At 33.0% G+C, this 25,054-nt stretch overlaps 1 long non-coding RNA gene across 1 annotated transcript; it reads right to left on the bottom strand.

Annotated features, from left to right (window-relative positions):
* Positions 1–597: 597 nt before the first annotated feature.
* On the bottom strand, positions 598–3,270 carry LOC129946758 (uncharacterized). Its single transcript, XR_008781642.1, has 2 exons — positions 1,203–3,270; positions 598–974 (listed from the first exon to the last, which is right to left on the bottom strand). It is a non-coding gene; the product is annotated as an uncharacterized LOC129946758 (long non-coding RNA).
* Positions 3,271–25,054: the final 21,784 nt, after the last annotated feature.

Here is a 25,054-nt window from a genome sequence, read left to right as displayed (position 1 = left end):
AAAGCTATCAGTGTAGGTTGCATCCCAATCTCTTTAATTATTACTTTATTTACAATCGACAGTAAGTGTGACAAAATATCTTATTTTAGATGAAAATGTGAATTAACCGTTCAAAACACAGATTTGTAGGTTTTTTTAACTCTCCATCACTTACCAACAATATCAAAGTATTGATACTAAAATTGAAAATAATTGTATGGAATTTTAATTTAAGAATAAATAATAAAAACAAGTATTTCAATAACTTGATCTGGTCACACTATTATTTTAAATTTATCATCTCTTAAAACCATTTTGTTTTCTTTCCATTGGAATTCTTTTGGAATAGTAAAGATCTAAACCACATTTCCAGACTATTTATCAACTTCCATTAACTGGAAGGAATTAATCAAAGAACCAAACCTTAAACCTTTCTTACCGACGATGACCCAAGTTTTTTCAACAACCAATACGAGCCGACCTGTATTATCGACGCTTGTATTTCTTTAGTTATCAAATGCAACAACCACAGTTTGAGAGACACAAAAAAAAGTGAAAAGATAATTGAAAATTACCAGTAAAGTTTAAAATTCCCTCCACATCCAATAGAAATATATGTATAAAAAAAAACTTAATTTATTCATTTCATCCACATTAAACCTACACACACAGAAAAGAGAATAACTAAAAGAGAAAACAATAAACAAAAACAGTTTTATTAATAAATTCGAAGCCAACAACAACCGGAAGAACATAATTTCAACTTCCGTTTGTTGTGTGTTGAAATATTATGTTGTAGTTAGTTAGTACCCCCACCCCTCCCTCCATTTGTACTCTCATCGTAGTTTTCTGTTGTTGTTGTATTATTTTACACGTACACCACAAACAAACAAAAAAACAACCACGATACGGTGACAGTGTTGTTCATAAAAAGTAGGCCAGTGTTTATGTGTATCCGCTTATGGCCCGACCCGAGTGACATCTATATATTGGACCTATAATTAAAATTTTAATTAAAGTGTCTCAACTCTAATCGAGAATGAACAGAAGAGAATGATATTTATCTGTCTCTTTTCATCGTTTATGCGGTATGGGAAATATTTTGATGTTGTTGTTGTTTTTTTTTTTTACTGTTTTGTGTTCACCGCCATACAACACAGCACAGCGATCTAACAAAGGTGAGTGCCCCTGTGGAATGTGCGAGCTCGGTCGTTTTTACCCACCTCTTCTCCTCCTCCTCCTTTGACTGATCGTCTCTCTGCACACGAACGACAACGACAATAATGTGGCTGGCTCTGACTCTGGCTAAGGCTGACTACAATGTTGGCATTTTGTGTATATTTGCGCTATGTTTGCTTGATGTGTTTGTTGCCCTATATACAGAGGAAGAGAAAGAAGAAAAACAAACAAACAACAAAATAACTTGTGCAATGAATCAAAAAAGAAAAACACAGACAGCTTTCAGCTTACAGCAGAAATAACAACAACTACTGTCATTGGAATGTGTCAAATGTGGGAATGCTTCAAACGGATGCGTTGGCGTTCGCTGGTTTAATAGGCAATGGTGCCGGATGGGCGACTTCAAATTCGACGACGACGTGTAGTTTGTAGAGTGTAGTAAAACGTCTACTCTTTTTTATGGCAAATAAGTTGCTCGGTGATCTCGTCGATTAATGTTGAATTCATTGACAAAATCAGCTTTCAAAATGATCTCACTTTATAAAAAACAGTCAAACCAAATCGAAAACCGGTTTCGTTAGTATAGTTAAAGTTGAGTATTTTTCTCCTGAAAAAAACACACTCATTTCCTGAGCTGGGAATTTTTCTGTTATGTTTTTCGTCTTGTTGCCGTACCTACTACGATTGCGATTAAGAGGAAATGACTTTAGTACATCCGTTTGATCGATGTCAAGTATTTACTCAAAGAAACACAAATCGCGAAAACAAAAAGAAAAAGAAGAACAAAAAAAAATTAACAACACACATAATCGTCAAATTGTTGACCGCAAAAAGTCATCACCTACAAAAAACACTTCCAACACACATTGTCCGCCCGCCACCACGGCCGCCGATCCGTGCCGCGAAATGATAACCACTCACTTACTGCCCACAATCAGCTTCAGCTTTAGCAGAAGCAAAAGCAGAGCACGATCAGCACTTTTTTTGTTTTTTTAATTTTCGACAAACGACGACGCGACCGACGGTCGATTCGATTCGGACGGTACGGTACGCTATACTAATCTTCACTTCCTTTTTAGCACGAAATAGAGAGAGAGTCAAACGGTTTCCGTTTCAAAGTCCGTTTTTTTTTATGTTTTTCAGTTTGATTTTTGATGCCCTCTTTGTGCGTTTCAATGACACAACACACATCACATCACACAATGTGATGTCCATTTCGACGTTGCGTTGTCGATTTCGATATCGACGTCGATGTCGATGTCGTTCGTCCGCCACCCATCAATCGGTAAAGAAAAAAAATGTATCAACTATCAAATAGAAGTAGGTATCCCGCACCGCACTGCTCTACTCGGCTCGCCCAGCCTTTGCCAGCCCGATTGTTCCGTTATCAAAAAGAATTCGAAGATAGATACAAAATCGAACAACGTACAGAATTAAAAAAAAAGAAGAACCAACACACAAAAATGAATTAAATTTTATAAATCGACCGACGCGACGACGGGACGCGACCAACGAATTGACAGACGGAGGACAAGCACAAAGCAACGTGACGCTACGCGACGCGACGGACGCCAGAAACAGAAACGAGTGTAAATAAGTGTATGTTGCGTTGCACAGTCGTCTTCGTCGGTCGATCAGTCGGGGCAACCTTTGAGTTAAAAAGTTCACGATTAAATGATAGAATGAAGAATTTATGATAGGGAGCAAGCGTTCGTTCGTTCGTTGGTTGGTTGGTCGTTGCTTACACAGCACACAGCACAAAACAGGCAGAGTAAAACGATCAACCAGCAAAGTGTTTCGTACTCCACCTCGTGCCTTGATCCAGAAGCATTTAGGTCCCAGAGTCGTCGTCGTCGTCGTCGTCGCTTGCCGAATAACGAAGCCAAAACCATCGAACACTAAAGCCAGCAGCAGCAGCACACACAGTAAGCAGCTAGCAGCGCCAGCGCACTAAACAAAAATAAAAAAACAGAAACAAAATTATAAAACAGTAAAAGAACTTTATCTGCTATGTAGCGCAGATACACATTCCTACACACGTAGCCCGTAGCCGTCGCCATCGCCACCACTCCACCGCGCCACATAAAAGCTCCCCGCACCCGCCCGCCGATCCCGCTATCACCTCACCCAAACCCAACCACATACCTACTCGATTCGATAGATCAACCAACGATCATATGTATGCCCGATCGCTCCACATATATCATGCTCTATATGTGTAACCGCGCAAGAGTATAAATCAAATGGCATAGCGAGCATATTTTTCCACTCTCGATAGAAAGAGAAAGAAGCCCATAACAGGCACCAAAAAAGAGCGAGACAGCTAAATAATGTGTGTACTGTGTTGTGTAGTACGTACTGGTACAACTGATGGTGGGCTTTTAACTTACTTGATTTCTACTTGTATTTTTTTTTTTAACGTCGAACGGCGCGGCGACAACGACAACAGCGCCTTCGACGTCGGACGGCGAGCGACGACGAAAGACGATGACTTGTCTTTTGCTAGTAAATAGTAGACACAGATCAAAATTAGGTCAATAATTTTCATTCACATATTTCGATCATATGGTGGAGATTGTCATAGTCATAGGGAGCGAGCCGCGCAGAGCCGAGCCGAGCAGTGCCAGTGAGAGAGAGATCATCCACATAAATAGATCTTTTGGGTGCGCTGGCGCTGCGCTGCTATACACTGATTGTCGCTATCGCTGTCACCGTCACTCGTCGTTGTCAATGATGGTGTGGTGTGTTGATGTTGGTTCAAAGTTTTTATTGATTTTTATAAAAAAAAATGTTATCATCATCATCACGTTAAAGAATGAATGTGTCCTATATTAATTTTAAAATAATATAGGAGAGAACTACCTTTTATGTCAACAGGTTAAACGTCATCTATTCTAAAATGTTACCCATAATATTGGTAACGTCTGTTGAACTGTTCTTACTAGTTTGGAATGTCATTGCTAATTGCTTATACGGTTAGAGTAGCTCCTTTTCTTTCTTTCATTGAAAGTAATTTGAATGGAATGTTGGTGCTTTTAAGGTATGACTACACCCGGACTTAGATCTGACGGAAAGGTTTATAGCAAACAAACAAAACATTTCACATCCTGCAGACATAATAGTTGGTTATTATGGATACAGTCATGGAGTGAAAGTTGTGCAAATATTTAGGTCAAAATCAACTTGGCTGTCATATCTGTCAAATTACTCTCATTTATATTACCTATCAAAATGTTTAAAATATTTTCCTGTCACACGGTTAAGAAATTAAATATTTGATTGGTCATTTTCTTCTAAGAGATTTAGGGCAAAGTCTGACTGACAAAAGTTAATTCTTTAAAAAATTTCACAGCAAATTACAAATCAAACAGGTGAAAAGTGTTTTCCTATAAAAGTTTGTTAAATTGACAGTTCTTCCGAGGAAAACTTAATTGCAATCAATATATTGACTCACAAATATGGTATTTATTGAGTATATTTTGTGAATGACTAAATTCCTAATTCCATGAAATATAATGATGAATCGGTGATTTCAAAACATCACATCAACGATAGTATTGAAAATTTCCACTTTATCAATTCAAATATCACCAGTCACCACTTATCTATACGAGTATGTGGATGACGTCCACAATTACCTACGTAAAAATTGACAAGTAATATGCTGATGTAATTTTTTTACAATTTTACTTTTTCATATATCTACGTCATTCAATGTACACATGTAAATAATATTGTATTATAATTCACTAACTGATTACTAATTGAATTTAACTTAGAATTCTTTAATAATTGAATTTGATTGACTAGTGGCACGCGTCTGAGTAGATATCGTAATTATAGGAAACTTAGTCATCATCAATAAAATAAATATGGGAACTACTTAATAAGAGTTGTTGTCTAGGGCATATTTAAAATTCTTTGAATGAAATGAATCATAACACAATATTAAGATTCTAGAATAAAAAAATCTCTCATAAATATTTAAACTAAAGTTTACTTCAGATTTTTGTGATTAATAGCGATTATTGTGGGGCCTACATTCTATGACAGTTTTATCATCATATTTTTGTCCTTTACCTTTGCTTGAATACTTTCTAAAACTGACAATATTTGTATGATTTCTTATTTAAAGTTTCGTCAAAGTTTATATAGAAAACTAATTGAAATAAAATTTCGATGGTGGGGGGTAAAAGAACGAAAACAAAATGATTGCAGCTGAATGTGAACTCGGCTCAACGCATACAAGAAATGGGCCCGTTCAGTAAGTAAGAAAGTAAAAATACTGCTTTCTTTGACAGATCGTAAATATTTTAAATATTTTGGAGTAAAATTCCATACAAAACGTAAAGTGTTTGAATTGTTGGGTTGTTAAGATTGATATTTTTTTTTGAAACCAATGACATAGTTATATTCAACTTAGAGAAATAACAACTTATTTTCTTTATTTGTCAGCTCAAAGAAACTCTAAAACTTAAACTTGCTAAATATGAATTTAAGGTTGTTAGTATATTAATTTAATTTAAAACATTCAAAAATAGAACATGGCGCCGAAGTTATTTGATTTTCCATGACAGGCAAAAAGAAAAAGTAAAAATACTTTTAATATCACATGAAAAAAAAACTGTCTGCTACTCAACTATTTATAAACTTTCAAAACCACAAAATATGTCAATAATATGTCTAATATTTTAAAAGATTAACATACCTAAATTCTTTGACAGAGCAATTAAATTAAAAACAAACAAAAAAATAAATAAAGCCACACACAAAAAAAAAATTTAAAAAAACATAAGCACGTGTTTCTGTTTGATACAATTTTTAAATGAGTGGGTTTGACAAAAGAGACAGTTTTGTATTATTTTTTAAATTTTATTTATAAAAAAATAACATTAAAAATGTATTTTCAAACATTTTTGGATACAAAATATAATTTTTTAGAATGTTTAAGTAAAATATAAATGTTTATTTCGATTTTATTTATAAAAAAGTGTGGATATATAATCAGAAATAAGAAAAAAAATGAGTAAGGCACTTTTTAGTTTAAAAACTCTATTTCATTTAAGACAACTTAAGGACTAACTAAATGGCGCCCAACGCGAAGTCCTCAAATACTCACAATTGTATGTAATTTAACCCGAAATTCAATCAAATTGTGTGTTTCTACATGAACCAAAACAAAACCCAAAGAATAAAAGATGCTCCATAAATTAAATGTTTACCAGGCATTTATATCAAAATGAAATTTTTAATACAATAAAATATGGATATAGTTTGTTTCTTTTCTTTTCCAAATAAAAATGTTATCAAATTTTTACTTTGAATACAAGTTTATCAGACTCATTATTCAAATTCAGTTTTAAAAAGCTGCTTTCAAATACTGAACACACACTTATGGGACACATTATAACTTTTAGAAAATCTATTTCCTCCTTTTTCTTCTTCCTTTCCAATTATCATTATCTTATCACTCACAGTAAATACTCAAATTGTTTATTTTTTTCTATTTCTATCTCTATGATTAATCCGAAACAAATTTGAAATAACTAACCACTTCCTGTCACAATCATAATCGTGTTCGTGTGGCACTTAAACTGTCCTACTTTTTATTTTTATTTTCTTTCACACAAAAACTCATTTTCAAATACCCATACAATACCTATTCATCCTGTCAGAGAAAATAAAAGTTAAAACATCACACAAACGTCAAAAGGATTTCTCGTTACACACTAATTGATCACTTGCTGTTCTTATAACCGACAAATTTAATTACAAAATAGATCCATTGATCAATTTTATCACCACACAGTCCTTTGTAAAAAACAAAAATATACAAAAACTTAGACTACCACAATTTATATCTCTCGGGAGTATTATTAGCAACCACTATTGTATGAAGATGGAGCTGCCTGTGCCTGGTCCTGCTGCTTGAATCTTGGCTGACTTAGCTTAGTTCAGCTTGAGCTTATAGAGAACGAACAACATACAACCCGAACGCAACAAACAATCGTCTGTCAATGACTGAATGTAACCGAGACTCGTTGTTACTTTACTACTCTCGATCCCGAATGGAATGACTCATCTAAATGGAATTCAATTCATTGTAAACTTGTTGCTACTAATAAGTTTTCTATTACAAGAACAAGACACACATCTACACACACACACATACACACTCATACAACGTCATACACATCATACATCATGTATGTGTGTGTGTGCATCCTTCTTGAACTCCATTTGAATTCTATTCTATGGCGATGGTGAAGCGATCGTGGTCGTCATCGTCATCAATTCGTGAGAGAAACATGCTGCGCTGCAAAGGGAACATTCGTTCGGAACATTCTGTAGGTCGGTACAGTAGTGTTGGAAAATGTTCATTCTCTTTACGTTGATTTTTGTTTTTGTTTTGTTTGAAGATCATCGCACTTGCATAACATATAATCTGGTCACAAACTCACACAACCACCGATTTTCTTTGCAATATAAGAAAGAAGACGGAGAGAGGAAAGAAAAAAACAGACAAAAAAAAAGAAAACACAAAATTAATCTAATGGACGCACATTCCAATCTCACAACCACCAACTTCTCCGTCGCCTCCGTTGCCGTTGCCATTGCCGTTCGTTGTTGTCTTCTTCTTTTCGCAACCTGAATAAAGTCCCAACAAGATAAACACAACGATCGTGATGAAGTGAGGTTCAAAAGAAAATCTCCAATAAGCGCACTAAGGTCTAAGTCGAAGCTAAAGTCGAAGTAGAAGTTGAAGCTGAAGCTATTGATCGTGGTCGGTCTCGGTCCTAAGCTAAGCCTAAAGATTAAGCCTAAGACGAGGGAACGGACACGAACGGAAATTGCGGAGCTTGATTTTACTCAATGAAAAGTTGTTCTGCTTGGTCTTTTATACTTAGGTTAGGTTGTATTGGTTTGAACCCACATTCAACATTCCATAATGTTGTTGCCATAAATATTGTGGTATGTGATCAATGATGGTAACGCTCTTGACGCACTCAGCGTGATTATATTTCGGATTCGAATGATGGTAGTTACACGACGACGACGTACGAGTATATATAGAAAAATCGAGGTAGGGTTCATTGGAAGGTTAAAAATCAACTAAGGTGTGTGACTTCTAATGTTGTATAGATAAAATAACAAACAACAACAACACCAACAAACAGATACAGATACTCTACGCTTTTGATTAGGTTTTAGGTATGTTGTCTTTTTTGTGTGTGCTTTATTTTGTGAGGTTGTGCATTTTTGATGAATGGAAGACCATAAGGTTGTGTAAAAGGGCCTGATGATGTTTATTACTTATGGAATGCAATTAATGTTCGTTTTCATTTAGTTTCGGTTGTTGTTGGCGCTGACTACGAATCCGACTCTGAATCTGGCGCTGCTGACGCCTATGGCCTATGGAATTCGAAGAATGTTAATTGTGACGAAAGGAAAGCAATTTAAAATTTCGTTTTTGGATTTTTTAACAAGCTTTTTAGGTTGAAAATTTGGGAAAGGTGAAAGGGATTGAGAGTCGGTACACATTTTTTTGGTTTTCTTTTTTTTAGTTTTTGAGAAGTTTTGTAAGAATATCCGTTTTATTTGTTGTTGGTTTTGTTTGTTTATTTGTTTAAGGGGTACTATTAATCTTATCTTTTTCATTTGCTTGATATAAATGTTTGATTGTGTGTAGGTATAGGTATGCGGGGCGGTGGCGGAGTGGCGATGAGGTTATTTATGTGTGCGAAGGGCAAATTCCAATCGTGCGATGTGGAAATTTCAAAATGATTTTGTTATTTTATTTGTTTTTTTTTTTCATTTTTTGTTTGTTGAAATTTTTGTTATTTTCTTGATGAATTCATCTTTTCCCTTGTCCTATTTTAAATTTGATTGGGCAGTAAAATTTCATTCAATGTTTGGTTACGAGTTATGTTATGTAAATAAAACCAACAATAACATTACAAGATCTGGGAGATATGAAATTCCAAACAGTTATCTTTAAATCCAATTGGACTTGAATCTTCTATATTGACATATCTTACACATCACAATGTTTTCTTATTTTTCATTCATTCAAAAATAATCAGTTGTCAATGAATTTCACTTGTGTCAACTAAATTTTTATATATTTTTGAGTACCTTTCCAAAAATGGTGTCGAGTTGGACATATTATCAATTTTTTAAATTAATTTATATCACACCACAGGAAATGCTATACAAACACTTATGAAATTTTGTTAACAGAAAAAAGTAATAACAAAAATATATGAATGAAACGTTGGGCGCCATTTAAGCGAATGAAAATTTCGTGTTTTGACATATGTAAATCGAGCAAATTCAATGCAATTCAAGAGAACTCATGATAAATAACAACGAATAAAGCTTAAAATTACGTAACTGACATTTCAGACTAGTAAATCAGATTATGTTCAGTTGAAAGTTGGTTCGGTCATTTAAAATTTAAATTAACTTTACGTTAATAACCAATTACAAGCATGTATATTTCCTCATTTCAACACCAACTAATCAAATTTGATAAGGAGTATAATTGCACAAAATGATTGACAAATTGCATGGCAATATCCATATTTTGTGCAATGTTTTCATGAGATCAAAACAAAATATTAGTATAACCAAATCGTGTGGACAAAAAGTTGGGCGCCACTTCCACTGAAAAACAATGTTTGGATAACATTACATATGCTTGTGCAATAAGTGAATATAATTCACAATACAAAATAAAAAAGAAATTTAAAGAAATAACTTGAAGAAACAATAAAAAGCTCTAAACGTACATTAAACGTTGGGCGCCATTTAAGAAAAATCTTTAAATTCGAAAAATTTGTAAATCCCTTTGTAACTAAAAATCTAAACTTTCTAAATATGAATATATGGCTTAGTGAGTTTAAAGATAATTGAAGTTTAGATTTAACTATAAGTACAACTATACTTCCTTTCAAGACTTCATGACTAACCTTAGCTAAAAAAGAAAAATACTGCATCTCAAATTAGAAATAAATTCATTCATCTGAATATTTATAAGTCATAACAACTTAGCTTGCGCTGAATACGAGATTCTGTGAATGAATGAGCTGACAAATCAGCTGTTCACTTCCTAACTAACTGACAATGACAGCTGTTGCTACTAATGCTGCTATTGCAATGCTACACAACGCAACGATGAGACAGCATGCCATCATTATTATTATATACAATGTTAAATTTCCCACAATGAAAAATAACATCTGATTCATGAGAACAAGAAAAAAAAAAAACATAATTCATTGCCTCATTCTCAGACCTAATTTCTAGCAGTACCGTGGAACTATCAGTACGTTCCTTTCTTTATACAAAATATTTCTTTTTTATATCGAATACAATACTCACAACTGCAACAAAGCCACAAAAGGTCAATTAAACCCCCATAAACACACCCGCTCGCTCATAATAATATTGTTTTCTGCTGGTCTCCCAATTCCAATAAAACTTATAGGTACATAGTACCTATCTGTTCGTTGCAGGCAATAAGCAACAAGCTAAGCACGCCAGTATATTCACTTAAGCTACTCAGAATATCGCATTCGGAAGGAGAGCTCGAGCTCTGTTCGTTTATTCCTTTTTATTTTCATAGAATGCGGTTCTGTGCTATGGTTCAATACAGCTGACAGTTAATTTATGCATTTTATGCCTCACCATCAAACTGTTCTATGGCATGCAATAGGCCCTCATGAAGAAATCCAATTCGCCGCGAAAAATCGCTAAAAGCTGTCAAGGTAGATACATACCTGAAGTTGGGTGTAGATTAAAATATCAGAATGTGTATGGGACCAGAATATCAATAGGTATACAGAAATTAGAAATAATGAAGAGTCCAAAAACTGCATAAAAACTGAGGAATGTGATGCGGCGAAAACCAAGCAATCGACGAAGCAAAGCGAAAAACAACGGTAAAATACCAAAAATAGAGAAATTAAGCAAAAAACAATGGCTCTGGAGAAATTCCAGTACAAGATCATTCGGTATTTGATTCTGGATACCCATGAAGCAGCGGGACACGAGGAGACAGAAAAGGATTAAGCTCTAAATTTTGCTAATCTAGGTACCTAGGTACAAATAGGTATATCTATAGTAGGAGTAAGAGTTGAGAAACTAAAGGTAGATATGAATCGCGAAAGCATAACACCAAACAAAAACGACAACAACAAGAAGTATACAAAAAGAAAACTCCCATCGGAATTTTAACTGCATTGTGTTCCCATGTTCTTCTTAGTGTTACTTCAGTCTCTTCTCCTTACTTTATCATAGTCTATCGCTCCATTCAACAAAACATAGATGATGATGAGAATTTGTGAAGTAGACTCGCCGCATTCATTCCACTGCCGTTGCCGTTGCCTCTGCCTTTGCCTCTACCTCTGTTGCTATTGCTGCTGCTCTCGGGCATCGGGCTGTTGCTCACAAAGTTCAAAGACCTCAAGTACACCCAGCCATAGAGTCAGAGCAGAGCTCAGAGCCATTAGGGAGCGCGCAGTGTATAGTGAACAGTATTTTCATTCATAAAAATTTTTACTCGATTTCGTAATACTGTCTCTGTCGTGGCTATATTATATCGCATTATCTACGAATATACATATGTGTAGGTACAATGTATATCCACTACCATCATGAAGCAACAGTTCTCCTTCTAACTTAAACCCTCTTATTTCCACGTTCCGTTTCGCCAACAACTCACACCTTCCTCGTAAAAGTTCCATTCCATCGCATCGCATAGCATCGCCTTTCCTTTCTACCACTTCTTCCCACTAAAAGCACCAACAAACGACTTCACTTCGCTCGACGACGACGACGATGTTACACTTCTACTAAATCAATCAACCGACATTCCTTTCGTCGGCGTCGTCGCTCGACGTTTGACGCTCTTCGTCTTCGTCGTCGTTGTCCCGTTCTATTCATAGGACGGATTGCGAGACGGCGACGGCGACTTTCTTCATAGTGAAGTGACGCTCGCTGGCCATAGAGCAAATAAAAATACTTCTTTACTTTGATTGTGTTGCATTTTGTATGAAAATGCAGAAAATTTGTTATAGTGTTGACGGTGAATATGTATAATGTACATATGTGCAACGGTAATAATAATGTGATAAAAATTAACTTTGTATGCATGTGCATGTGCGATGCGAATGCACTCGTTTCCTCTCCTTCTTTTAATAAAATTGTCAGCAACATGTTGCTGGCAACATTTTCTTATAATACAATGTTGCTTATAACAGTGATGTTATAAAAATAACTTTTTTTTTAAATTTTACTTTCATTTTTCTGCAATTTTTTGAGAATTATTTATTGGATATGGTTCTTGAAGATTTTCCATTACATAACTAAAGTTATATGAAGCAATTCTAATTTTATAAATATATTTAATGGATCTAAGATGTTAAAGAACCAAAACTTGAAGACTTACAACTCTCAACGATTTATGTTGGCAAGTAATGTCAGGAATAGAGAGGACCTAAAATTTGTATATGAAAGAAATACTACATTTCAACCAAAAACACAAACATCAAAATCCTAAATGTCAGTTTCAACTTAGTAGTATTAAGATGATGACCTATTTCATTCAAAAATGATTTACTTTTATTTGGCCTAGAAAGCACAAAATCTACTCCTTGATTGTGAAAAATAACGTGCTTCAATGCAGCAAAAGGACTTTCAGTAATCCAGAAAGATATTTCAAATTTAAACTTCAAACCCTTTGGAGATTAATCTGAACGTACCCATTGAATTTTGAGAATTGAAGTTGTATATTGTATGTAAGCGCTAAGCAAAATAGGAGGATGTGTAGGTTCAATCTCTTTTCCGTTTAAACTCTTTTCCGTGTAAACAGATATTCCAAATTTAAACTTAAAACACTTTGGAGATAAATCTGAACGTACCCATTGTATTTTGACAATTGAAGCGGTAAATTGAGTGTTAAAGAAAATATGGGGATATGCATTAACTCTTTTTCGTTTATAAATGGGCATGTTTAGCAAGATAAGGGACTTCATTTGCAGTCAACTTCATTCTTTAAACGTAAATTTTGACCAATGCAACTAGCTGGTTTTTCAAGTGTCATGAATTTGAAATTCAGAACTTTACTTCGCAAGCCTATACTTTAAGTTCATAGCACAATAAGTCGAACAAAATTAGTGTCTTTAAAACATTCCTCAGGCAAGTTTCCACCAAGATTTTTATTTTGTAGTAGTTAAGAAATGTTAGTTATTTCTTTTCCAAATTGACAAGGAACCCTTTTACAGTAAGCATTAAATGAAGTTGTGCAGAAAATAAATAAATCAATTTTTAAAAAACCCGTGAGTTTCGAAAAGTGAAGGTAATTTTTTGGCAGCTGGCTAATCAGATAATAGAAACTTGCCAAAATTTCAAGTCCCTTATGTTGTCTGAACCTGCCCAATGTCAAACCCTTGAGTTTCGAAAAGTCAATTTTCTTCTTATTAGCTACTTTATTTTTCTGGCACTCTTAAGACAAATAGCTGTCACTTTTTGTTAACATATTCATTGAATTTTGATGTTTTTTTTTTTAAGATTTAAGCTCTTTACTGTCATTTTGAAACGCATATTTCTCACTGTTGCCACACTAATAAGACATTACAGCTGTCAAAATAATTAGTAAAAAATATAAAGACGTTTTACCGTTTTATTTTTGACAACATGCATTTAATGTAAGACCACTACTAGTTTGACAAAGATATTGTTTTGGAATAACAGCCCTTTAAATGACTTCAGAAATCAACACAAATAAATCAATAAATTACCAATTTAGGGAACATCCACTTAATTTTAGTTTTGTTTCCTTAGAAGTAGGGAATTGGAACCTAAAAATAAACTCACCTCTCTACTACTCCTACGCAAAACAGTGGCAACTTAACATAATACCAAACTCGGAAGTTAAGAGGCGTCGCGTCGTCATGTTTCCATGTGTACATTTGAGTACATGAAGGCGACCGACAGCCGCCGCGCGGTCCGTGCAATGATGGTAAAAGAAAGTGCTGTTGGAAATAAGACTGGCAGCTGATTCTTTTTTGTATTTTTGTTTATTTGTATTGACGGATGGAAAACAGACAGTCACAGTCATCAAAGAACGGATAGAAGAACTCCCCCATGAGGGCCATGAGCAAATGAGCATGAGGGAAAAACATATCACCAAAAATAGAACTCTATACCAAATGTTCTAAAAATATTGAATGCATGAGTGAAAAACCTTCATTGTACGGCGTGGCGCGGTGGACGCGCATTTACTTATAGAGAGAGAACGGAACAAGCCAAAAAGGAAATTTCCTAATAAAACGTCTTCCGCATCCGGGCTCGGCTATGGTATGGCTTGGCTTTGCCTCTGGGTGTTTCGTGAATGGATGAATCCGACGACTATGATGATGGTGATATGTACATGTGCACAATGAGGATAACGGCAACGACGACGACGACGCCGCCACGGAAGGAAGAAACGCAACACCAAACGCCAAAGACCACGTGTTTGTTGTAATGTTTCATTTTTATCTTGGTTTTCTTGCTTTTCTTTTTTGTTTGTGTTGTTGTTTTCATTTCTTTTCCATTATTTTGTGCTGGTTTTGCCATCGTTTTGCTCTGTGTGTCGGTTCAGTTTTCCCATATTTAATTACTTCCTCTAGTTCCAGCTAGGTTTAATAGTGCGCTGTGCGCACAAAGTTTCAGTTATAAGAAGAGCAAAAAAAGACAACAGAAGAGCAACGACTATACAAACGTGTGCAACTAGTGGATGTTTTTTTTCTGCTTTCAAAAAATAGTTGTTCGATATCTAGGTACAACAAAAACAAAGTTAAGGGCGTTCGCGAAGAGGAGAGTAGGTGGGGTGGAATTTACAAGCGGGTGAACGACTTACAAAAGGAAAAACAGAAAGCACTTAATTACGTTTAGACTAGAGGTACCGCATACATTTTATGCATTAGGTACACGAAAAAAAAGAACTGAACGAAATCAGTATACCTACGCTACGCGATACGTGCATGCTATATTTTTGTTGTTGTTGTTGCGCGTTTAATTGGGGTAGTTGTATAAATTATAATTGGCATCAAGAGGAGTTTAAGTACCTACGACGACGACTACGACGACGTAACGTATGTACTGTACATACTCTACTATACGTTGCAGCGCAGCAGTGAATATAGAGTACAGGCGGGCATATTTTGTACATGCAGACACATTAAATTATAATTTTTGTATTTAAAACGGAAACAACTACCGATATAATAAAAATGACTACCTATAGACTATAGGCAAGGTATAAAGGCGGTGTTACACTGCAGTTTGGTAATAGGTACCTATACATTGTATAGAAGCGTTTTTGCAGCTATAATAGCGATGGATGGTTTACAAATGAATATTCATTAAATAAAAGATAATTCCTATCGGTACGGTACGGTACTTTATTTAGTATGTACCTTTAGAATTGTTGAAGTGTTAAAATGATGGCATGCCTCAGGGAATACTTGTGGCACTGGTATTCTTTTTGTGTTTTTTTTTTGTTTCATTGTTATTGTAAACTATGTGTACAACCTCAAACAAAAACTTAATAGAAGCACATTATGGGAATACATACTTAGGTTGAAATAAAGCTGCTGAAGTGAAGATATCTTAGAACAAATGAAAAGTCTTGATGATTTATATGAACGAAAAACCTATAATGAATTCCTTTTTTTTTATAATCGAGTTATCCTTAAGAATTCCCTGCAATGAAATCATTTTTTAAAAGTGTATCTAAATTGTAAATTTGTAAATGAATTCTGATGAAGACGAGGGATACCTATGCTAAAAATAGAATTTAAAGATAAGATATTTGTATGCATTTAAGGAAAGTTGTTAGTTCAATAACTCCTACGTGTAAGACGCTTAAATAACTCAAACTATACTTTAAACTTGTGGCGATAAAATGTATATCAATTCATATAAATAATATGAATTAAAACTTAAACTATTCAAAAAAGAGGTCAGAAAATTCCGTGAAACTCTAGAACTGTCGTAAATATTTCAAACTTTAAAACAATTATTATACCACTGAATTAATATGTCTTTACGTTTTTAATATCAACGTAAACAATAGAAAAGTTTACAGAGAAAATCAATTTAAAAAAATTGAAAAAAAAGTACGTATACGCCTAGGTGAACCATTAAATTCTCATTGTTTCGAGTGAGAGTACAGCTTGATTTTGTGAGTTTTACTTCTATCATTTATAAATAAATTAGGTGGCGCAACAGTCTATGAAGAATCAGGGATTAGTGACTGAGTAATGTTGTCAGGAATTGTGGGGACCTATAGTTTAAAGCCGAACCCGAACGGCTAATTTGCGACAAGAATTAATTTCATGACAAGAATTACTCTTGGAGGATTTGTCAATTCCTCGCACGAGGAAGTACCCTTGAAAAAAGTCAGTTGGCACAGGCAAGACCCCTTGCATGACAGTCTAACGCACTAACCATCACGCTACGGGTACTACAACTTCTATCGGTTAGTGATTATAAAATTTATTAAAAACTCTTATTTTGACACCGACGCCAAATATGACATCAAGGTACATGTCTAAGAAATATGCACCTAGATTAGCTATTTACGAAATAAATTATTAATTTTATTGATATTTCAATCCAGACAAATTAAAGTATCTAGAATTTAACTGATAATACCAAGTTTAACAAAAAAAAAAACAAATAATTTATTTTTACTTTCATGGTTATGTTGTTTAATCAATAACTTGATGGCGCCACCGTTTAGATCGATAATAATTTAGCGCAAGCAAATTCCTTTAGAGATTGCTAAAATTTTGAGGAAAAAAGTTATAAATGCCAAATTAAAAACCATGACAAAATAATGTTAAAAAAAAAGAAAGAGATAATAAAATTATATCAGTTCCAATTAAAATACAAGCAAAAAAAACAACAGATAGCAATGTTACATTCTTGGAAGCAAATCAAATCACTTTAAAAACAAAATGTCTTTGTTTAATTTCAATTTTCAAGTTAAGTTCAAAGTACAAAGCTTTTGGATTTAAAGAAAAAAGTGTCATAATCATTTTGAGTTAAAGTGTTGTCTTGTTTTTTAATTAACTAACTTTTGAATTTAAAAATATTCAATAAAATGCAAACAGTTACATAAATAATTCTATTGATTTGTATACCATCAAGAAAAATGCAAAAACTGATTATTTGAATGATATCAACCAAAACAGACAGTTATCTTTTTGACAAACGTCAAAAACTTCACTTATTCAAAACAAAATATTCAACACTTCATCCAAATAGTTTCTTTTGATACATATTAGTGAAAGCAAAGTACAAAAAATAAAAAGTAGTAATTTGTTTTGACAACTTCATTCTGTCACTCGATTTCTAAAAGTTTTTTTCAAGCTTGAAGTACTCCATTTCAACTTTAAAACACCTCAAATAACTAAAACTTTCAAAAGATTTATAGTAAAACATTTTCTGATTAAGTCAACAAACAAAGCTAACGATACAACAACGTTTATTTCAAACGTCAGATTCTGTTTATCCAAGAAAATTTAGCCAGTTTATATTGCTGCTACTTGAGAAAAGTCTGTGTTTTTTTTTCTTTGAACGATGTTATTTAATTCCTTACATTTTCGAAATGATTTGACGTATTTTAATAAAAAATGAATGAAGTGTGAACACCTCCTAAGAAAATGATCTATTTTTACAAAAAAAAGTGGACAGAATTATAAAAAATGTTATTAATATTAAACGATAGAAAATTGATTAATAGTTAATGAAAGCATTCAGTGTCACACACATGAATAAATGTAGGTTAGTTCGATTGGTAAATCTTCGTTAAGTTTTTGACGGTCATCATTTCTAATCTAGTCCTATTTTTGTGTTTTTTGGCAGTTGTATAAGATGATAAACCAAAAATAACTGTATTTCTTTTAGTTTAAACATCAGAGTAAAAAAACATAATTCAATTCGATGGAGAAAGATAGATACCATAGTTGTCAATATTTTGGTGAAAAAAAAACACATCAGCCATGATATTTTGAAGAGTTGGAAGTATTCCTAAATAAATATAAACAAAAATCTATTACAAATTACTTGATATACATTATATTCTTAAACTACGTTGTTTTTTAAAACAACTCAATTTTAAATGTTAATGAAAAGAAAAAAATATAAGGTTAAAACTGTATTACAAATCACCTATTTAATTCGAAAATAATCATATGAAAATGTAGCCATACGATGAAATTACAATTATAATATTATTTAAATGTAGTAGATTGTTCGTAGACTTTTGAAGTTTCGTGCTACATTATTATTGGTACAACGGTTGTAATATTCTAAGAAATACTACACTACGAAAACGATCAAAACTACGTTTGATAGATGATTGAATATTACGTTTTGGACGTTTTTAAAATGATTGTAGTGAGAAATGTCAAAGCCAATGATTGTCAAGAAAATGACATTAAGTGATACTTGTTCCAATGATACCATGAATAAAAATGTAAATAGTGTAACTGACCTTAATGTAATAAATGAAGTAGTGGTATAATAGTACTTTCTCTTTCACTGAAATTGCTCATCGAACTGCACTAATCATAACTCGCCAATTATTCAATTGATCTGAATTGAAATACAAGCTAAGAAAAATATAATCAAATAAATTATGAATAAGAAAATCCGACGACGACAACGACGCACGGCGACAACGTTTTCAAACCAAACTTTTGTCGAAACGAACTAAAATCAAAATAAAACTAAACCTTTTAAGACGCAATTTAAAACTAAAAACAACTCCCCACACTTCATTAAACGAAACAAAACACATTTTTCGTTTGTTTTTAGGTTATATTCATTTTAGTTTGTGTGGTTCTCCATTATTTCTATAACTATACTTCTCTATATTCAATTTTCATGCGCCATCCAAATGCGGAAACGATTTAAGATGTTTTATTATTATTTTTGTTGTTATGGTCGACGCGAAGCGGAGGTATAGGTAGGTATGTTTGTTTGATGTTATTACTACGCCTTATCATTCCAAAGATAGAAAACAAGGTTTTTCGTTATTTGCTTCTTATTTGAAATTTTTATACGCGAGAATATAAAATTTTGGAAAATTTTGAGATTTCAAATATATTTTATTTATCTTACGTCATAAGTTTAAAAAAAACGCCAAAAAAAGGAGAAAATTTATTTGAAACAAAAAAGTTTCCCTCTATTAAAAAATCAGGGTGCGTAGGTCTGATTGTTGAAGTATGATTTTTTTTCAAAAAAATTGCTGATTTTCTATTAAACAAACAAACAACTGACCTCAATTTTTGTGATTTTTTTTTTCCTTTTTTCTTTCTTTATTTCTTTCTGCGCTGTAGAAAGACAAACATAAAAAAATCAGATGATATCAGAATAAAAATTGAACAGCAAAAATACAAAATAACACTTGGTAAATTTCTAATGCGTATTAGTGTGATTCTGTTTCTGATTCGAAAATCAAAGTACATGTAGGTAATGTAGTGTAGACTAGACGCGAAGCTCGAGTGTACGTCAAGAGAGCAGCAAAGAATAAAAGTATTGCTTCCATTTTTTTTTTCTTGAAATTTTTGTATTAGAAACTCTGCGAGAATAGAGTAAATAGATATTCAAATATATGCACATGCATTAGGCCCACAATAGGAATATGTATATAAAGTATAAAATAAATGCTTCTACCCTATGTCTAACCTATACCTAGCTACCTATATTTCTTGCCTTTAGAGCGAGGTAAATAATAATAATAAAAAAAATTAAGTTTAAATGTATCTGTCTCTAGAGAGCTAGAGCCCCTCTGGTTTCCGACTCTGACGATGGTATAGTGTAGTGTAGATAGACTGTAGACTTTTTTTTCTCGAGGAGTGTGCAAAATAAAAATCAAAAAAGCTTTTAATTTTTGTATAGATCTTCTAAAATTTAGTCTTCCATGGCTTGCTTGAAAGAGCGAGAAGAATAGAAAAAAAAAGTCGCAAAATGGTTCGAATTAGGTACCTACCTACCCACCTATCTATCTAAACATATATACGTCCATTTCTATGTACACAAAAATAAAGTGTGATCAGAGTTTTAACACATGTTAAACAATTTTGTTTCTTTTCTTAAGATTTTTCTAGATTATAAGACTGCTTAGTGCCCATTCGCTGATCGAAAGCATAGAAGACTTAGAGCAGTTCAGACCATTGAATACAACAAAAAAAAAACACATGAATCTGCCTCTTATAAAAATATAAGCTTATTACACTTGCGACAGTAAAATATATTTATCTTGGGTATAAATCTACAGACAACAAAGACATTCAAACGGACCAATAAACTTTCTACATTTCTTTCGGATATTCCATTTGTTGCGAAATAATAATTAGGCTAGAAGCGAACTTTTTCGAATTTACTGTCCATATAGTTTGAGGTATAGCTAGTTGATCGTATTTTATAAAGGTTACTTTATTTGCTTTTTGAGAGGTGAAAACAGTTAGAAATGATTAGATTATGTCCTTAAAACTTCTCTCAGTTTCGTTTTCAGCAACTGTTAGAAGTTTTTGACATCAAATAAAACTTAACCTCATCGATGACACTTTCCATGTCAGATCTGTTTGATTAGAATATTTAATGGTTTCATACGTGAAGGTACTTCCGGTTGTTTTGATATCCTCATTCGAACCCTTCCTGATGGTGACAATAAAACTGTCAAAAATCTTGTATGAACAACCCCTAAAAATAGATCCGTTCGATTTGTGTTTTTTTCTTTAAGATTTCTGATTGTTGGTATCCTTTAATTATAATAGTACTTTCTTCAAAATTGACATTTATATCATATTTTGTCATAAATATATAAATTTGTTATCAAAACTCCATATTCTTATCAATTTTCATAAAAATGTTTAAATTTTTTGTATTTTTATTACGTAATAACTCACTTGAATCAATAGTTTTTATTTGTCAGAGAGGTTTGTTAGAAAAATAAATTCTCACTTGATACAGTATAGGCACGAAAGATGTAGTAGGTATGTACTCAACAGTACATATTTACGTAGATAGGTTATATATACATATTTCTTCTTTATTTTTTTTTTATTTAAAAAAAAGCACTTATCTTATCTTCATCGTTCCAGATTCGTTCTTTTTTTCACAAAAGTTCTTAGTTCTTAAGTTCAGTTAATTTTGTCTTCTCTTTTTTTTGACATATACCAAAGTCCAAAGAAATTTGACATTTACACTTTGATATATAGATTTTGATGGTGGTTGAAATAAAATTAGAGCACTTTAATGTCACTTTTCGATTCGATTTGTCAATGTCGTGTCGATGACAATCCCTGGCATGAGATAGAAATAACAAATGCACAAAAGACAATAGAGTTTATCCAATTTGAATGAGAAATGAAATAATGAAAACGCTGTCACAAATGTCGGTTAATAGGTAAAGTTAGTTAGGTAGGTACATGACATTTCATCCAATTGAACGGAGATAGATACAGCTGTCACTGTTTAAAAATATTAACAAAAACAACAACAACAAGTACAATAACTACTAATTTAACACAAAATGTATGTAATAATAATTTTCCAGACGAGACGAGGAGTACGAACTGATATATTTCACAGTCAGATTGTTTCTGATTTTTCGAGCTCGTTCCGCGCAAGGTCGGAGCTAAATTGTGGTCGTCTGTCATCATTTTTGTGTCGAGATACAACTTGAAGTATCGCTGGTCGTGTGTTTTGTGTGTGTGCGATGTTTAATAATGTTGCATGTATTATCTGTTGATATGTTTTGACTTTTATTTGAGAGAAAGAGTAGGCTGTATGAAAGACCTGTTTGAATGAGAAGTTAAGCTATTTTGTCACTCCTTGTTTAAACACACACAAACCCACAAACAAACATGCCCATACACACACACACACACACATACACATTAATTCACACAATCTTTATCTATTTAGAAATTCCAATTTTTATTTAGGACAACCGATACACACGTCCTAAGCTGATTTTTTTTTAAACTTTTTTTTTTGGTTTTTGGATTTTTGCGAATTATGCGAGATTCAAAATGGGGAATCGATAGTTTTTTTTCTTTGAGGTTTTTTGACTTTTTTTGTTGCTGTGTTCTTCATCGGTGAATGAAAATGAATCCTTGCTGTCAAAGGATACTTCCGATCCAAAGGAATTATTCACTACAAATAAAATGTACAAATTGTGTTTGTATTAAATTCACGTGGCATATGCATGAAGTTGTGTTATCAATGTTGTCCACGTGCTTTCTTTGACGTAAGGGTAGGGGCGTGTTCTATTTTTTTTTTCTTGTCGTCTTGTTTCTTTCTTTTGCTTATATTTTAATATACCTACTTATTGTTGTTGTTGCAATTGGTTTACTTATATTTTTGTCAAGTTTAAAAATCAAAGACAAAACAAAAAATTAAGGTTAAAAATTAGGACGTGATGTTTGTTATCCTCGTTATGTCAAAACAAATTTATGTGTTTATTCCTATTTTAGTATTTTGTACTAGATTTCTCAAAATATTAACCGGAAACGGATGTTTAAATGACTGTGGTTTGTTTTTGTTTTTGTCTTTTTCTTTTTCTGATAGTTTTTCTACAAAAAAAGCACATGTGATGTGTCTTAAATAAAATGGCGGATATCAACTTTGTTGCTCGATCAGTAGAACTTTGCTATACGGATTTTTATAGGCTCTTTCATTTTTATATTTTTATGAGTCAGTATTTTACTAGGTACAACCTAACCTAATAGATGGAAATTGTAATGCGGAAATGCTTAAATACGTAATTTTTGTCTATTGCGCATCTTAAATGACAAACAAATTAAGCTACAAAATCTTCTTTGGTCACAAAGTATTGTATAGCTTTTAATCAATGAGAAATTTGATTGTAGATGTTTATAGTTTTACGTCGCATTATTTTTCTTAGAATTTTTGAAGAGAAGTCTGCCTGCCTAATTTGATAACATAGTATGTCAAATTAACTTACAACAAACTGAATTATTTTGCTAAAGCCTATTGTTTTACTAAATAACGGTCTGATAGCAATTAAATATCAAAATGTTGTACCTAGGTATGTTTTGTATCTATATTTGTATTAAATTATAAGCCTAATCTGCTTTATAAAATGGCGTAGTCATAGCCATATCAGTTTTCAATTTCATTCATCGAAGTAATTTTATTCTAACCACCTTTTTGGAAATTACTGCTATTGAATACGCCCTATTTTTGTACATTTTGTATAAAATGATGAACCAATTGGAAAATTTTCCATAAATCAGCCAAATATTTAAAATTATATAAATTTAAAAATGGCAAAAGCAACACGTTCAAAAAGATAAGTTAAAAAAAAACACTTTCTAAAACTTTTAGAACTCTGTTTTCTAAATTCACATTGAAATAGAATTTGGTTTCATAACTAAGACCCTTGTTACAAAATTGGGGCATAGAAAGGGTAGTGAGCAAAACCATCGCTTGCTAGATGTATTTCCAATGCACTTATGAATATAGTACTTTAAAGAACTTCAAGAAAAGTCTTAAAGCAAATTTTCATTGTGTTAAAGATGATTAGGAAAGATGTTCTATCATAAAAGGGTACTAGTTGTGGCTTTCTGGTATTAAACTCTTACAAAAAATTATATCTTCCTAATCAAAAGAGGTAAAGGGTTTTCAAATAGAGGTTTATATGAAGATTTTAGTGACCAATTCCCCACATTTGCACATCCTATGTCCTCGATATTTTTACTAATTCCATCTTTAAGGTCTTTAATCGATTGTGGATCATTGGCAAAGACCTCGCTTTTCAACACGCGACCCGTGGAAGGATAAAAGTCTAAGGGTGTTAATACACATGATTTCAGTTTCAAATTGTAATCGCTTCTTCGAGAAATAACGTCGCCAGGGAAGTTTTCCTACAAAGTTAATGTTGATTGGTTGATTCTGTTTGTTTGTTGCTTTTGCAGTGATTTGTTTAACAGATTTAATGCGTTGTTTCTAGTAATGGCGTCGTTCTTACTCGTCAAATGTCAAATCTTATGAGCTTCAAAATTGAAAGAGTTATCATTAAAGTTATAAGAAGGAACTATCCACATTTCAATACTGAGAGTTTTCAAGTTCGTCCACATCTCGGTGGTTAAAAATATTATCTAACAGTCTCTAATGAGTATCCTAAATTTTGTGTTCACAGGAAATTAAATTAGATTACGTTGTCAACTATTTTAACCAATTAAGGTTTTTGGTACCCATCATAAAAGAAGTGTGGTAATTTCTGTACACTTTTTCTTTAATTTCCAACCTTCATCATCATATTTCAATTTACCCTGGAGCAACAAAACTGCATTCGAAATTAGCAGGATTCAAAAAATTGCCCGAAATCGTTTTTCAGTATTCTAGTATTCTAGTTGCTTGGCGTGCACCAGCGTCTGCATGTCTTGGTGACCATATTAAATGAATACGTGGACATTCTGAGCAGAGATGGGCCTTGAGAGCTTGAAGGATTGGCACCTGGTTTTTGTTGTTTTTAATAGCTAGAATTGCGCTTAAAGAATCACTGCAGATAGCTGTTTTTACAGCTGAATTTAGGGCATATTTGATCGCTTTCACAATGCCATTACTTCACCAATATACAAATTTTGATCAGGATTGATAAGTTTTTGGAGTAAAACGTTCAAGCCTATAAACGCAGTATCCGGTTACACCATCTTTACAGGATGCACCCGTGTATAGAACACAACCAAAATTGCCAGTTTCTATGATTTCAGCAAAATTGTTTGTCTAAGAACTTCATTTGGTGTGCTTTTTTGACGATTCTCTTAAAGAAATATCAATTAGATTTCTAGGAAACAGCCAAGGA

Source organism: Eupeodes corollae, chromosome 2 (assembly GCF_945859685.1).
Source record: "Eupeodes corollae chromosome 2, idEupCoro1.1, whole genome shotgun sequence".
Lineage (NCBI taxonomy): Eukaryota > Metazoa > Arthropoda > Insecta > Diptera > Syrphidae > Eupeodes > Eupeodes corollae.
The sequence above is the reverse complement of the archived record's forward strand: the minus strand, read 5'-3'. Positions and strand labels throughout refer to the sequence as shown.